This window comes from Mya arenaria, chromosome 16, assembly GCF_026914265.1.
Source record: "Mya arenaria isolate MELC-2E11 chromosome 16, ASM2691426v1".
Classification (NCBI taxonomy): Eukaryota; Metazoa; Mollusca; class Bivalvia; order Myida; family Myidae; genus Mya; species Mya arenaria.
Window position 1 is genome coordinate 30388294 of NC_069137.1, and position 18965 is coordinate 30407258.

General features: G+C 41.2%; 1 protein-coding gene across 4 annotated transcripts in view; it reads right to left on the bottom strand.

Annotated features, from left to right (window-relative positions):
• The window catches only part of LOC128222483 (aminopeptidase N-like), a 114458-nt gene extending 96543 nt beyond the window's left edge, over positions 1-17915 (bottom strand). The window contains exon 1 of one of the 4 annotated variants that reach the window (XM_052931507.1): positions 17761-17915. The gene's annotated coding sequence lies outside the window, so the exon portion shown is untranslated. Of the gene's footprint in view, positions 1-5072; positions 5319-17760 lie in introns of those variants that run through there. The other 3 variants (XM_052931508.1, XM_052931505.1, XM_052931506.1) reach the window with 3 other exon arrangements.
• Positions 17916-18965: the final 1050 nt, after the last annotated feature.

Sequence of the window (18965 nt, forward strand, 5' to 3'; positions counted from 1 at the left end):
TGCTGTAAATCGCCAGAAAACAATAGCCGCCCGCTGGTGCCAGGTCTCGACTGGCACGGCTGGGCTATAGATGTGCCGTACAACGAGATTAACTAGAGTAACATGAATTAATTTGGTTTTGAACGAAGCACGATCAAGTCATACTAAATTTGATACGGCGTTTGGCGTTTGTCAAGCAGAATAAACAGAAAAGGGCATTTGGTATCGGGAAATTGAAACATGAACAAGGCTGCATTATCACGTTTATGTGATCTTGCTTTTGAAATTTTCCGAACTTACTAATATTTTGAGATAAGCGGAGGATATCAATGTTGATTCGTTTAATTTACAGATACCAAAATAAAATCGTATAAAAGAATAAAATCAGAGATTCATTTCATCACCATTGAAGTCTACAATAGTCTTTCTTTTGTCAAAGTAGTAATTATTTTACTTTCTTAGTTTCAATATAATAAACGTACATGCACGTGGTTCTTTAAGTTAAAAATAATATATATGTGTGTGTCTCATGGTCAGTGGTCGACTCTTCTGTGTGCCAGGAAGGAAATGTGTCTTATGGTCGTCCACTGGTCGACTCTTCTGGGTGCCAGAGCGGACATGTGTCTAATTATCGTCCAGTGGTCGACTCTTCTGTGTGCCAGGAAGGAAATATGTCTTATGGTCGGCCACTGGTCGACTCTTCTGGGTGCCAGAGCGGACATGTGTCTAATTATCGTCCCGTGGTCGCCTCTTCTGTGTTCCAGGAAGGAAATGTGTCTAATGGTAAGCCACTGGTCGACTCTTTTGTGTACCAGAGAGGAAATGTGTCTAATACTCGGCCATTGGTCGACTCTTCTGTATGCAAGAGCGGACATTTGTGTTATGGTCGACCACTGGTCGACTCTTCTGTGTGCCAGAGCGGAAATGTGTCTTAATGGTCGGTCACTGGTCGACTTTTCTGTTTGCCAAAACGGACATGCGTCTAATGGTCGGCCACTGATCGACTCTTCTGTGTGCCAGAGCGGACATATGTCTAATGGTCGGCCACTGGTCGACTCTAAATTAATTCTGACGAACGCACCAAATATATAATATATAGTCCATTCATAAAGCTTATTTGTTATTAAAACTAGTGTCAGCTGTAAAAGGTAACATAAACTTTGTATGTTCATTAATTTTACGTTGATCCGACGAATGCACCAGCAAACAAAAACGTACGCTAGAGTCCAATGCACATAGAGCGGGGTCTTTCTTATATGGATCGTCAAACTTGAACTTTAATACATGTATATACGTCAAAGGTAGAATATACTTGGAATGACCTTCCAAACCTGGTGAAACGCACTAAACTAATATTGCTCATATAACCCCGGGCGACAATAGCATGCGCACCCTTAAAGGACACCCGATCCAGTAATAACAATTAGGATAGCCAAATGATGTTATCTTATACGACATAAAAATTGCAGATACAGTTACATAAAATCTCGTGATATGTCCTGCCGCAGGGTAAATGAGGCGAAATGACAATATAAAACCTGACACCCATCTTTACAAATCTGGCCTTTTATAACAGTTTTGTTATACCAAAGAATTTTGCTACAGAACTAAACTCAGCAGTTAAGAATCAGATTTCAGAATTAATCCTTGATTATTCATTATTGCATTTTATTTCCGCTATAAACATATAAAATAGTATGCCTCCTTTCAACGTTTAACCCAGTATAACAGTTGCAGATTCACTAAATACACCCTGAACGGGACCGCTGAAAAGTGCCCATTTCAAGAACACAGGTACAAATCCATACTTGTCCATTCCGTAAAAACGAGACATATCCGTATATACCCATTTAATACACACGAGAGATATCCGTACATGCCCATTTCATACCCACGGGAGATATCCGTACATACCAAGTTAATACCCACGGGAGATATCCGTTCATGCCGTTTTCATACACACGGGACATATCCGTGCATGCCCATTTAATACACACGAGAGATATCCGTTCATGCCGTTTTCATACACACGGGACATATCCGTACATGCCCATTTCATACACACGGGATATATCCGTACATACCCAGTTAATACCCACGGGAGATATCCGTACATACCCATTTAATACACACGAGAGATATCCGTTCATGCCGTTTTCATACACACGGGACTTATCCGTACATGCCCATTTAATACACACGGGAGATATCCGTACATACCCATTTAATACACACTTGAGACATCCGCACATGTCCATTTCATACACACGGGAGATATCCGTACATGCCCATTTAATACCCACGGGAGATATCCGTACATGCCCATTTAATACCCACGGAAGATATCCGTACATGCCCATTTAATACACACGGGAGATATCCGTACATGCCCATTTAATACACACGGGAGATATCCGTACATGCCCATTTAATACACACTTGAGACATCCGTACATGTCCATTTCATACCCACGGGAGATATCAGTACATGCCCATTTAATACACACGGGAGATATCCGTACATGCCCATTTAATACACACTTGAGACATCCGTACATGTCCATTTCATACACACGGGAGATATCCGTACATGCCCATTTAATACCCACGGGAGATATCCGTACATGCCCATTTAATACCCACGGAAGATATCCGTACATGCCCATTTAATACCCACGGGTAATATCCGTACATGCCCATTTCATACACACGGGAGATAACCGTACATGCCCATTTAATACCCACGGGAGATATCCGTACATGCCCTGTTAATACCCACGGGAGATATCCGTACATGCCCAGTTAATACACACGGGAGATATCCGTACATGCCCATTTCATACACACGGAAGATATCCGTACATGCCCATTTCATACACACTAATGATATCCGTCCTAGTCCATTTAATACACACAGGAGATATCCGAACATGCCATTCATACACATTGGACATCTCCGCCCGTGCCCATTTCATACACACAGGACATTACCGCCCGTGCACATCTCATACACACTGGACATATCCGCCTGTGCACATTTTATGCACACAGGACATATCCGCCCGTGCCAATTTCATACACACTGGACATCTCGGCCCGTGCCCATTTCATACACACGAGACAAACCCGCCCGTGCCCATTTCATACACACGAGACAAACCCGCCCGTGCACTTTTCATACACACGTGACATAGCCGTATGTGCCCATTTAATACACACGAAACAAATCCGCCCGTGCCCATTCCGTACACACGGGACATAGACGCCCGTACCCATTTCATACACACGGGACATATCCGTACATGCCCATTTCATACACTCAGAACATAGCCGCCCGTGCCCATTTCATACACACGGGACATAGCCGCCCGTGTACATTTTATACACTCAGGACATAGCCGCCCGTGCCCATTCCATACACACGGGACAAAGCCGCCCGTGGGCCATTTCATACACACTGGAGATATCCGTACATGTCCATTTTATACACACGAGACTTACCCACCCGTGCCCATTTCAGACACACGGGACATATCCGTCCGTGCCCAATTCATACACACGAAAGATATCCGTCCTAGACCATTTCATACACACGGGACATATCCGTCCGTGCCCATTTCATACACACGGGACATATCCGTCCGTGCCCAATTCATACACACGAAAGATATCCGTCCTAGACCATTTCATACACACGGGACATATCCGTCCGTGCCCATTTCATACACACAAAAGATATCCGTCCTAGCCCATTTCATACACACGGGACATAGCCGTTCGTGCCCATTTAATTCACACGGGGCATAGCCGCCCGTGCCCATTCCATACACACGGGACATAGCCGCCCGTGCCATTTCATACACTCAGGACATAGCCGCCCATGTCCATTCCATACACACGGGACAAACCCGCCCGTGGGCCATTTCATACACACAGAAGATATCCGTACATGCCCATTTCATACACACGAGACTAACTCGCCCGTGCCCATTTCAGACACACGGGACATATCTGTCCGTGCCCATTTCATACACACGGGACATAACCGTCCGTGCCCATTTTATACACACGGGACATAGCCGTCCGTGCCCATTTCATACACACGGGACATAGCCGCCCGTGCACATTTCATTCACACGGGACATAACCACCCGTGCACGTCTCATTCACACGGGACATAGCCGACCATGCCCATTTCATGCACACGGGACATATCCGCCTGTGCACACTTCATTAACATTTCAAACATACGGGACATTTGCGTACGTGACAGCTTCATACGCACTATAAATTAATATACAATACATTATCATTATGATAGGCTCCGCGTCGGAAATCCTTTTTTATTCCTGGCTTCTCACTGCATAGTTTAGTTGTATATTTGAAAACTTAACATAAAAAACTGTAAAATTAACGTGTAATAAAATATGTTCTGTTCTGTTCTGCATACTACATGTATTATAGTTTGATAGATTTGTGATTTACCATTCCAGTTCATCCTTAAACATAGATTGATTATAATATTTATTTAATAGTTCACACTACATTGTATAATTGTAATTGTAATATATTTAAAATGTATATGAAACACAAAACAATGTTTAGTTTACGTGTAATAAATTCTGTTCTGTTCTGTTCTGTAATTTTCGTACAAATGATCAACATAATACTAGCCATTTAGTTTTTTATATATAATTTTAATGAAAATAGTTATCAGAACAATATAAATACATGTACAATGCGTAACGGTTTAAGATACCTGCATTGATAGATATTTCAAGTCAGTTTAAGAGGTATCGATCTTTTTAATTTATGATACTATGGTTTTGACCTTCATTTCTCATCGAAACTGAATTTGAGACATTCATTCATTGCCATAAACAGACGGTATACTTTGTAAATGCAGATGCTGTTTTAAAAGTTTTTGTGTGTGTATTTTTTCATTTTAATTTCACTGTCGTTAATTTAAATATGTACTTTATGTTCAAAGTCTGATTGCTACAATACTAGGTACAGAAAATGCTTTTAATAAATTTAAACAGTAAATGGTAAAATAGGGACAACAACACGTTGTCAAGAATAACAATACTTACAGCAAAATGAACTCCAAAGCTGTGTCAGTTATATTAATAAAATAGAGATTAGTAAATGAATTTTCACAATAGAACACTTGTTTTTAAAATATTTCCTATACTAAATTCACCTGTATAACATCCGATGAGCTTGAATTACAAATACACTAATGTTTTAGCATGAGTGGTTAAAGGGACAAAATAACATCCTGTTTGAAATAGTGCCTGCCACATCCTGTACCAACCGTGTACCGGCGTATTGTGGGTTCACCAAATGTATAGGTAAGATGCCCTCTCCCGTACTTGGTGAAGATGTCTCTCCCGTACTTGGTGGAGATGTCTCTTCCGTCCTTGGTGAAGATGCCTCTCCCGTCCTTGGTGAAGACGCCTCTCCCGTCCTTGGTGAAGATGCTCTCCCGTCCTTGGTGAAGATGCCCTCCCGTCCTTTGTGGAGATGCTCTCCCGTCCTTGGTGAAGATGTCTCTCCCGTCCTTTGTCGAGATGCTCTCCCGTCCTTGGTGAAGATGCCCTCCCGTCCTTTGTGGAGATGCTCTCCCGTCCTTGGTGAAGATGCCCTCCCGTCCTTTGTGGAGATGCTCTCCCGTCCTTGGTGAAGATGTCTCTCCCGTACTTGGTGGAGATGCCCTTCCGTCCTTCTTGGTGAAGATGCTCTCCCGTCCTTGGTGAAGATGTCTCTCCCGTACTTGGTGGAGATGTCTCTCCCGTACTTGGTGGAAATGTCTCTTCCGTCCATGGTGAAGATGCTCTCCCATCCTTGGTGAAGATGTCTCTCCCGTCCTTTGTGAAGAAGCCTCTCACATCCTTTGTTTAGATGTATCCCCCGTCCTTGATGAAGATGTATCTCCCGTACTTGGTGAAGATGCTCTCCCGTCCTTGATGAAGATGTATCTCCCGTACTTGATGAAGATGTCTCTCCCGTACTTGGTGGAGATGTCTTTTCCGTCCTTGGTGAAGATGCTCTCCCATCCTTGGTGAAGATGTCTCTCCCGTCCTTGGTGGAGATGTCTCTTCCGTACTTGGTGAAGATGCTCTCCCATCCTTGGTGAAGATGTCTCTCCCGTACTTGATAAAGATGTCTCTCCCGTACTTGGTGGAGATGTCTTTTCCGTCCTTGGTGAAGATGCTCTCCCATCCTTGGTGAAGATGTCTCTCCCGTACTTGGTGGATAAGTCTCTTCCGTACTTGGTGAAGATGCTCTCCCATCCTTGGTGAAGATGTCTCTCCCGTCCTTGGTGAAGATGTCTCTCCCGTCCTCGGTGAAGATGTCTCTCCCGTACTTGGTGGAGATGTCTCTTCCGTCCTTGGTGAAGATGCTCTCCCATCCTTGGTGAAGATGTCTCTCCCGTCCTTGGTGAAGATGCTCTCCCATCCTTGGTGAAGATGTCTCTCCCGTACTTGGTGGAGATGTCTCTCCCATCCTTGGTGAAGATGTCTCTCCCGTCCTTGGTGAAGATGCTCTCCCATCCTTGGTGAAGATGTCTCTCCCGTACTTGGTGAAGATGTCTCTCCCGTACTTGGTGAAGATGTCTCTCCCGTACTTGGTGAAGCTGTCTCTCCCGTACTTGGTGAAGATGTCTCTCCCGTACTTGATGAAGATGTCTCTCCCGTACTTGATGAAGATGTCTCTCCCGTACTTGGTGGAGATGCCTCTCCCGTACTTGGTGGAGATGTCTCTCCCGTACTTGGCGAAGATGCCTCTCCCGTACTTGGTGGAGATGTCTCTCCCGTCCTTGGTGAAGATGTCTCTCCCGTACTTGGTGGAGATGTCTCTCCCGTACTTGGTGAAGATGTCTCTCCCGTACTTGGCGAAGATGCCTCTCCGGTACTTGGTGGAGATGTCTCTCCCGTCCTTGGTGAAGATGTCTCTTCTGTCTTTGGTGAAGATGTCTCTCCCGTCTTTGATGAAGATGCCTCTCTCGCCTTTGATAAAAATGTCTCTCTTGTCATTGGTAAGGATGTCTCTCTCGTCATTTATGATGATGCCTTACTCGTCCTTATTGAAGATGTCCCTCGCCTCCTTGGTGAAGATGATTCTTCCGTCATTGGTGAAGATGCCTCCCGTCCTTGGTGAAGTTATCCCACCCGTCTATGATGACGATACCCCTGCAGTTTTAAGTTGCCTTAATGCTCCGCATTCCTTTCCTGTATCTGTATATGTCATACGTGAGTTTTAGTCAGTCGAGGATTTGCGATGAAGGGTTTTATCTACGGAATATGTTAGTTGTGGATATCCGACGATGTGTATTATCGACGGAATATGTCAGTCGTGGGTATCCGACGATATGTATTATCGACGGAATATGTTAGTTGTGGATATCCGACGATATGTATTATCGACGGAATATGTCAGTTGTGGATATCCGACGATGTGTATTATCGACGGAATATGTCAGTCGTGGATATCCGACGATGTGTATTATCGACGGAATATGTCAGTCGTGGATATCCGACGATACGGAATATGTCAGTCGTGGATATCCGACGATATGTATTATCGACGGAATATGTCAGTCGTGGATATCCGACGATATGTATTATCGAGGGAATATGTCAGTCGTGGGTATCTGACGATGTGTATTATCGACGGAATATGTCAGTCGTGGGTATCTGACGATGTGTATTATCGACGGAATATGTCAGTCGTGGATATCCGACGATATGTATTATCGACGGAATATGTCAGTCGTGGATATCCGACGATATGTATTATCGACGGAATATGTCAGTCGTGGATATCCGACGATGTGTATTATCGAGGGAATATGTCAGTCGTGGGTATCTGACGATATGTATTATCGAGGGAATATGTCAGTCGTGGGTATCTGACGATGTGTATTATCGACGGAATATGTCAGTCGTGGGTATCTGACGATGTGTATTATCGACGGAATATGTCAGTCGTGGATATCCGACGATATGTATTATCGACGGAATATGTCAGTCGTGGGTATCCGACGATATGTATTATCGACGGAATATGTCAGTCGTGGGTATCTGACGATGTGTATTATCGACGGAATATGTCAGTCGTGGGTATCCGACGATATGTATTATCGACGGAATATGTTAGTTGTGGATATCTGACGATATGTATTATCGACGGAATATGTCAGTTGTGGATATCTGACGATGTGTATTATCGACGGAATATGTCAGTCGTGGATATCTGACGATGTGTATTATCGACGGAATATGTCAGTCGTGGATATCCGACGATGTATATTATCGACGGAATATGTCAGTCGTGGATATCCGACGATGTGTATTATCGACGGAATATGTCAGTCGTGGATATCCGACGATGTATATTATCGAGGGAATATGTCAGTCGTGGATATCCGACGATCTGTTTTATCGACGGAATATGTCAGTCGTGGGTATCTGACGATGTGTATTATCGACGGAATATGTCAGTCGTGGGTATCTGACGATGTGTATTATCGACGGAATATGTCAGTCGTGGGTATCTGACGATATGTATTATCGACGGAATATGTCAGTCGTGGGTATCTGACGATGTGTATTATCGACGGAATATGTCAGTCGTGGGTATCCGACGATATGTATTATCGACGGAATATGTCAGTCGTGGGTATCCGACGATATGTATTATCGACGGAATATGTCAGTCGTGGATATCCGACGATGTGTATTATCGACGGAATATGTCAGTCGTGGGTATCTGACGATGTGTATTATCGACGGAATATGTCAGTCGTGGATATCTGACGATGTGTATTATCGACGGAATATGTCAGTCGTGGATATCTGACGATGTGTATTATCGACGGAATATGTCAGTCGTGGATATCTGACGATGTGTATTATCGACGGAATATGTCAGTCGTGGGTATCTGACGATATGTATTATCGACGGAATATGTCAGTCGTGGATATCCGACGATGTGTATTATCGAGGGAATATGTCAGTCGTGGGTATCCGACGATGTGTATTATCGACGGAATATGTCAGTCGTGGGTATCCGACGATGTGTATTATCGACGGAATATGTCAGTCGTGGATATCTGACGATATGTATTATCGACGGAATATGTCAGTCGTGGATATCCGACGATGTGTATTATCGACGGAATATGTCAGTCGTGGATATCCGACGATATGTATTATCGACGGAATATGTCAGTCGTGGATATCCGACGATGTGTATTATCGAGGGAATATGTCAGTCGTGGATATCCGACGATGTGTATTATCGACGGAATATGTCAGTCGTGGGTATCTGACGATGTGTATTATCGACGGAATATGTCAGTCGTGGATATCCGACGATGTGTATTATCGACGGAATATGTCAGTCGTGGGTATCTGATGATGTGTATTATCGACGGAATATGTCAGTCGTGGATATCCGACGATGTGTATTATCGACGGAATATGTCAGTCGTGGGTATCTGACGATGTGTATTATCGACGGAATATGTCAGTCGTGGATATCTGACGATGTGTATTATCGACGGAATATGTCAGTCGTGGATATCTGACGATGTGTATTATCGACGGAATATGTCAGTCGTGGATATCTGACGATGTGTATTATCGACGGAATATGTCAGTCGTGGATATCTGACGATGTGTATTATCGACGGAATATGTCAGTCGTGGATATCTGACGATGTGTATTATCGACGGAATATGTCAGTCGTGGGTATCTGACGATATGTATTATCGACGGAATATGTCAGTCGTGGATATCCGACGATGTGTATTATCGAGGGAATATGTCAGTCGTGGGTATCTGACGATGTGTATTATCGAGGGAATATGTCAGTCGTGGGTATCTGACGATGTGTATTATCGAGGGAATATGTCAGTCGTGGATATCTGACGATATGTATTATCGACGGAATATGTCAGTCGTGGATATCCGACGATGTGTATTATCGACGGAATATGTCAGTCGTGGATATCTGACGATATGTATTATCGACGGAATATGTCAGTCGTGGATATCCGACGATGTGTATTATCGAGGGAATATGTCAGTCGTGGGTATCTGACGATGTGTATTATCGACGGAATATGTCAGTCGTGGATATCCGACGATATGTATTATCGACGGAATATGTCATTCGTGGGTATCCGGCGATTTGTATGATCGATATAATATGTCAGTCGTGGATATCCGACATTGTTTCTGACCGAAGACATATGTCAGTCGTGGATATATGACGATGTGTATTATCGACGGAATATGTCAGTCGTGGATATCTGGCAATTTGATATCTGACGATGCGTATTATTGACGGAATATGTCAGTCGTGGATATCTGACAGTGTGTATTATTGACGGAATATGTCAGTCCTGGATATCTGACAATGTGTATTATCGACGGAATATGTCAGTCGTGGATATCTGACGATGTGTATTATCGAGGGAATATGTCAGTCGTGGATATCTTACGATGTGTATTATCGACGGAATATGTCAGTCGTGGGTATCTGACGATGTGTATTATCGACGGAATATGTCAGTCGTGGATATCCGACGATATGTATTATCGACGGAATATGTCATTCGTGGGTATCCGGCGATTTGTATGATCGATATAATATGTCAGTCGTGGATATCCGACATTGTTTCTGACCGAAGACATATGTCAGTCGTGGATATATGACGATGTGTATTATCGACGGAATATGTCAGTCGTGGATATCTGGCAATTTGATATCTGACGATGCGTATTATTGACGGAATATGTCAGTCGTGGATATCTGACAGTGTGTATTATTGACGGAATATGTCAGTCGTGGATATCTGACAATGTGTATTATCGACGGAATATGTCAGTCGTGGATATCTGACGATGTGTATTATCGAGGGAATATGTCAGTCGTGGATATCTTACGATGTGTATTATCGAGGGAATATGTCAGTCGTGGATATCTGACAGTGTGTATTATCGAGGGAATATGTCAGTCGTGGATATCTGACGATGTGTATTATCGACGGAATATGTCAGTCGTGGATATCTGACGATGTGTATTATCGAGGGAATATGTCAGTCGTGGATATCTGACAATGTGTATTATCGAGGGAATATGTCAGTCGTGGATATCTGACGATGTGTATTTTCGACGGAATATGTCAGTCGTGGATATCTGACAGTGTGTATTATTGACGGAATATGTCAGTCGTGGATATCTGACGATGTGTATTATTGATGGAATATGTCAGTCGTTGGTTTCCGAGTCATAACATGAACTTGTTTATTCAGTGTCCTTTTTTACTGCAATGCAACCTTGCATATCCTATCGTTTGCATTAATTTTCTGCACATTTAAGTTACACTTGAATGACGCGATCTGTTTACGCATTTAAAGCACTTTTAAGCCAATGCACATGTTCTGTATACATGCTAAACTGCATTACCACCATTCACAAGATAAACAGTAAAGCAGGTAAACAGTACGCTTAGTTGTCATTCGTTTCACTGTAAAATATTTGAATAACCGCGAACATGCGCAGAATGACATTTGTTTAAATGTTGAACTGCCTCATGTTTAACCTGTGTGTATGTAATGGTTAAAGATTGTTAGTGTCTACTATATAATATATGGTTTGATGCGACGTTTTTAGTGGTCTACACTTGGTATTGGTTAAAAATTGTTAGTCTGTTCTTACATACTTCATGTAAAAGTCTTTACGTTTTTTTCAGTGGTGTACATTATGCTGTGTAAACTACCCACTACCTTGGCCAGCCCCTGTTTATATCTACCGCTTCACTCGATTTAAATTGATTACGGCTGACAGCCGATTTACAAGATAAAATGTATCTCGTTGGTAAGAATACAATGTCGACCACTTAATTGTATAAACTACCCACTACTTGGCCATTTACTGTTTATATCTAACGCTTCACCTGATTAAAACCAATATCATTTATATAAAAATCTGAACTTTACATTCAGTTTGCTTTTAATATGCACGCACACGGTTGATGACAGAAACCCTAATTTACGCTTATGTTTGTATTTGTAATTTAACCATCGATAACATCTAAGAAAAGTGGTTGCACCCGCTGGTGATTGTCACCTACGCACCGGTTAGCCGCCATCTTTGAGGCAAAGACATTTTGCGTAACGTAACTTCACTGTTTATGATCAAGATTCTCGGAGATACCATATCGTATTATGGCCATAAAGTGTTAAGAATATCAAAAATATTCGGACTATACACTACCAACCATGCGTTTGTTGCACTTTTCGCATGTCGCAGCGATTTTTCCTTACCGCTGACGTTATCTTTTTGATCTAATTTTCACTATACGAGGCGATTGAAGCATAATGCCCACCGTGTTCTTCCATCGCGTTCAAACGGGTCGAGCCACCGCGATACGCGGCGATGCGAAAAGTTAATTAACAGTAATAATGGTAGCTGACAATTTTCTAAAGGCGTTTTCTTTATTTCCGTCCTATATATATAATTCTAGTCAGTTTATTAAACTCAAACTCGATCCGTTATCTAAAAATCTTTGTTGGTACTCAAACCGTAGTTTGATAAAAACACTTTGCAACTGTTGAAGTATTAAGACGCTACTGTCTAGTGATGAAACGATTATCGAGTAAAATCGATAAATCGTCGCTGACAATGCTATGTCGGCGACAATCGATAGTGGTTGTCTAAAATCGATGTCGCTAATGTTACTTCCGGTAACAACGTATTTTCTTGCTTTGTAGCAAAATTCGAGTAAATGTTGTTGTTTTTTTTCTTTCCAGTAAATTCTCGTTGAGTTCATGTTAACAAGGGAGGTCACTTTCTTACACAAATGCGGTCATTCAGAAGTCCTCGGCCATTTTTATCGAAAATAACATCGGTGATGTTAGTAGTTTATACTCCGGGTCCCGGCGTGAGCACATTGAAGGGTCCCAGAGTGACAGTTCAACCACCGCACACATATCCTGGGCGGTTAACCAGTACTAGGTGCCTTCACTTCTGCAAGGAACTGACAACTTCTGTACATGCTAGGGGCAGTGGTACAGTGCGAATGGTCGTAGAAAGGATTTCATAACCAATCACAACAGAAGTGACCTGGTCCGCCCAGGAATCGAACCCGGGTTGTCCGATTAACAGTCCAACGCTCGGACAACCCGGGTTCGATTCCTGGGCGGATGTATATGGACGGTTTATATACTCCGTAGATCGCGTAGTAATTTGTTTTAGCAGTTAAACTTAATAACTTTACTCTTGGGAATCTTAATTATGTTTGCAATTATACACTTCACTGGCAATTTAAACTTAGATGATTCAATACAAGCTAAAACACTACAATTTATTAATGATATACTTCAAAAATTTACGAACTACTTCTACCAATGAACCGGCATACATCCCAGGTTGTTTTCGATAAAAATGGCCGAGGAGCTCCGAATGAAATGCGGTGAATGTAAACACTTTTGCTTAAAAACTTACAAACCCTCCCAAAATTACAAATTGTTTTTAATTGTTTATATATTTCATAAAACCTTCTTTAATAACCTGTCTCCAAGGTGAAGCGGGTCTGGTCTCACCTGCAAATACCGGGGATCCTGGCTCGATGCTTTATTTTTGAAACCTTTTTTGGTATTTTTTTGTAATTAACTAATCTACTTTTCTGTGAAAGTTTTATTATTGAGATATTCTTAAGAAATGTTCAATATAACAGGTTATTGAATGTTAAGCTGGTTCACAAATGTTTAATATGCTTTTACATCGATAAAATGCTAAAATAACTTACTTGACGCGGTGTGCATCATTTTGAAATTGTTGTGCAATTATTAATTATGTGTTGTGTTGTAATGTCTTTTCGTTAAGTTATTAAAGACTAGCGCAAATAGCATGACTATAGCATCACCCGTGCTAATTCCAGGTTAAACCATTTAAATGATCATGATGAAACTATGTATAAACAATGTATTCATTACTAATATTATGCATTTTCGACTATTGTCCGATAGCAAATCGAAATGCTTGGTCCGATTCGATTCGATTATCGATAGCAAATGGAGTCCGATTTTCAAACACTACTACTGTCCCCTTGTTCGAAAAAATCTGAAATTCGAATGCCTTCGTTAAACTTGTGTGATTGTGAATGAGTACTATATTGTAATAAAACTGCGCACGTTCATAGTCGATTTTCTATGGTTTGTGTAATTAGTATTTATTTAAGAGCGATGTCTTTCATTGAATGTTATATGCACTTTTCGGGTATGAAGAAAAACGAACGGAGCTACTAGAACAAAATCTCCCCAAAGGCTTGAAAGCCCTTTCGCAGATATGTTTGGTATGAATTAACTTATTAAAATACTTTAATGAAACTCAATATTCCAGCGACATAATTATCAAGTTTTGGGGATGAGATTGTTTACCCTCGCAATCAAGTGGAATCCATTATGCGAGCACGGTTCACGGTTCAATGCACATGTACAATCATCTATCTGTACCACCTTTACCTGTTGAAATACCTGCATATCGCGGTTAGGCCACATCGCGGCGATACGCCGCGTGCATATATTCGGAAGTCGAACGCGGCGATAACGCTCACCACCGTGTTTATAATATATATCTTATATATAATATATCGCCTCGATTGTCCGCGATGGCGCAATCTCTCCCGCGAGAGCAAAAACGCGTGGTTGGTAGTGTATTTCCAAAAAGAGACGAAGTGCAATAAAGCAATCTAAATGCATGCAGAAAAATAAATTAATCGACAACAAATACCCAACCAGCACCGTACAGGCCAGCATTTACATGATGCGTGATGTTGTAAGTATAATATGATAATAAATATATATGTTTGCATGTTGTTAGCTGATCATTACGGAACAAGACTTTTTGGTTTGAAACCGACGTGTCATATGATCAAGCAAAGTTGACCAGCATCCGCGGCATACAGGTGTATATTATAATATATTTAATTGAAATGTAGTGATATTAGTAATAATGCCTTAGATTGTATGCGGATATAGGGGAATATTGTTAACTGTAGATCATTTAATGAATAATCATGAATACCTTTACTCACTTCATTAAGCTTCTATTTATCAAGGATATATACTCAATAAGTTTCATCTTGTTGTTTTTAGAACAGTGTACAGAACCAGTACTCATCTTAAGCGATCTAAGTCTCAGTGTACAGAACCAGTACTCATCTTAAGCTACCTAAGTCTCAGTGTACAGAACCAGTACTCATCTTAAGCGACCTAAGTCTCAGTGTACAGAACCAGCACTCATCTTAAGCGACTTAAGTCTCCGTGTACAGAACCAGTACTCATCTTAAACGATCTAAGTCTCAGTGTACAGAACCAGTACTCGTGTTAAGCGATCTAAGTTTTAGTGTACAGAACCAGTACTCATGTTAAGCGATCTAAGTCTCAGTGTACAGAACCATTGCTCATGTTAAGCGAACTAAGTCTCAGTGTACAGAACCAGTAATGAGTTTACACTGAACCAGTACTCATGGAAAGCGATCTTAGTCTCAGTGTACAGAGCCAGTACTAATGTAAAGCGAACTAAGTCTCAGTGCACAGAACCAGAACTAAGTTACCACTAAACCAGTACTCATGTTAAGCGACCCAAGTCTCAGTGTACAGAACCATTACTCATGTTAAGCGATCCAAGTCTCAGTGTACAGAACCAGTGCTCATGTTAAGCTATCTTAGTCTCAGTGTACATAACCAGTGCTCATGTTAAGCGGCCCAAGTCTCAGTGTACATAACCAGTGCTCATGTTAAGCGATCCAAGTCTCAGTGTACAGAACCAGTGCTCATGTTAAGCTATCTAAGTCTCCGTGTACAGAACCAGTGCTCATGTTAAGCGATCCAAGTTTCAGTGTACAGAACCAGTGCTCATGTTAAGCGATCCATGTCTCAGTGTACAGAACCAGTACTCATGTTAAGCGGTCCAAGTCTCAGTGTACTGAACCAGTGCTCATGTTAAGCGATCCAAGTCTCAGTGTACTGAACCAGCACTCATCTTAAGCGGTCCAAGTCTCAGTGTACTGAACCAGTACTCACGTTAAGCGATCCAAGTCTGAGGGTACGGAACCAGGGATCGGATTCACGAAAAATAATCTTCATTTTTGTTATAAGTCTGTGAATCAAATAATGACTTTAGCAAATCATTAAGAAAGACGTTAAAGCTGCAATCTCAAAGATTGACAGAGAGTGAGAGTGCAGCTTTAAGTGGTATTTTAATCTATTTTACAAAATTTAATGCAACTAAGCAAAATCTTGATTTCTTAACGAAATTTCCTTAAGCAACCCTTAAGCAAGTACACCAACTGATGTATTTAGATGTTATAAGTGTATGTGTCAAGGTCAAAGCTTTATTAGAACAATGCCAATACACAAATAACTCACTCGGTGGCATTATTGACAACACAATAAAGAGCGATATAAATATGAGATAGATATAAGATCAATCTTACAACAACTTATCTTAAGGAGAAAAACAACCTTTTAAAATGTTAATATACATAAAACAGATTCAGAGTTAAAGCATCAGTTTCGACACTAAAATACTTTGTGAAGAAAGCTGTATAAAGAGAAAGAAATAACAGGAAATACACATCTAATAAAGAACTTTTGAACTTAAAATCCAATCTGGGACCAATTCCCTACTCCCATTTTTAATGCAGTTTTTTAGAACTGTAACATAAACTAATATACAAACTGCATACTCCAAAGAATGTTCTTTATTAGATGTATATTGTGAGTGTCATGGTTTATTTCGACGGTTTCTTTGAAATGCTCTGCTTCTTCTATGTCAGTCGTATGATAATTAAGTTACGTAGGCTATAAACACATTTATTTATCAGTTAAACTGACATATTTTGTACCGCAAACTGCGTTAGTGTGTGCAATTATATTCAAACATACATAAACAGGTGAAATGATAAATTATAATAGTTGTCAAATTTTCATGATTAATTTTCTAATTTAATAGATGCATTAGTTAAACTTATAACATTATCAAATAGACGCCAATATGGCTGCGCTCACCAGTCTAGGACAAATTACACCAATTTAAAAGTTCCTATTTGATACATGCCTTACTTGTTTTAATTAACACATAGCCGTGAATCAAAGCGTGGTTATACCATCTCACACCATTGGCTACCTTCCGTATCTATAGGTTTTGATGCTGAATGGTTTGGATTTCAATAACATGCTGATCATGCTGGATCTACTCGATATACTTTTTATTGATTACATTTTAACCGCATTGTTTGTCCTCGTACACCGGATATTGTCATTTTACCGAGTACGTAGTGGTTACGTTCAACCATTTTTATTTTTATTCAAAGAAACGTTACTGTTTTCTATCGTTGTTTAATGTTAAGTACACAATATTTCTCCCCATATACGTTGTTGTGGGTCGCACGCAATAGAAATCAGTGTTAGATTACATGCACATTGGTCGATTGACCATAGAATATATAGGAAGTTTATTTAGTGATGTCTGACCTCTATCCCTCCAAGATGGCGCTTATCGATTTGAGTACACAACGTGCAACTCCTCTACAAGTTTAAACCAGTGTCTATGAGTCCTAGTTATGGGCACTAGGATCATGATATACATAGTAAACATGTTCAGATATTGATAAGTACAAACAATTAATATCAAACTCAAATCCAAAGCTTGATAAGAATTAATTAACTTTAGATATGTAATAATAGAAAATACTTACAAGATACGATTTATCCCAATTTTGTCAAATATTCAATGCATATGAAGTTACGATGACCAATGTCAGACAAGTAATACCAACAATATATTGAATCAAATGTTGAGATACTGTGCACATAATAATTATGTGAGCATGGCTATTACGTTGTTTTAATGAATGGTAATTAATTAAATCATGAATGCAGTATGTGGACGTTCACTATCTTCTTTACTTTATCAGCGTTAATTGGAGGCGAATGATTGTCGAACAAAATAAAAAACACTTTTTTATATAAATTTATTTCATAATCAGTACAAAGGATGGCAGGAGGCTTTATATAAGCAAAAAAAAAGAAGAAATTGTCAGGCATCAACACTGAAGAAAACTGTTCTCTTGGTCCGAGTGCAAATCCTTCATAGCTTGCTCAAATCTTGCCACGTGCAAGAAACGGGACTTTGGACTTTAAACCAACTCACAGTCGATGTTTTTATTGCTTGGCTCGTACATAGTACATTTAAACAATTTCACAGTTAATGTTTTGATTGCTGGGCGCGTACCATGTGCCTTAAAACAAGCACACTGTTGACTTTTGCATTGCTCAGAGATTGAATGTTAATCGATTTTCCCGGCCTCTATCCCTTAGTCACATGGGCATCTGAACGCCCTCTGGTCGAGGCCCCTATCCCTTAGTCACATTGGCATCTGAACGCCCTCTGTTCGAGGCCTCTATCCCTAATTCACATGGGAAACAGAACTCCCTCTGGTCGAGGCCTCTATCCCTTAGTCACATTGGCATCTGAACGCCCTCTGTTCGAGGCCTTTATCCCTTCGTCACAAGGGCATCTGAACGCCCTCTGGTCGAGGCCTCTATCCCTTAGTCACATGGGCATCTGAACGCCCTCTGGTCGAGGCCTCTATCCCTTCGTCACAAGGGTATCTGAACGCCCTCTGTTCGAGGCCTCTATCCCTTAGTCACATTGGCATCTGAACGCCCTCTGTTCGAGGCCTCTATCCCTTAGTCACATGGGCATCTGAACGCCCTCTGTTCGAGGCCTCTATCCCTTAGTCACATGGGCATCTGAACGCCCTCTGTTCGAGGCCTCTATCCCTAATTCACATGGGAAACAGAACTCCCTCTGGTCGAGGCCTCTATCCCTTAGTCACATGGGCATCTGAACGCCCTCTGTTCGAGGCCTCTATCCCTTAGTCACATGGGCATCTGAACG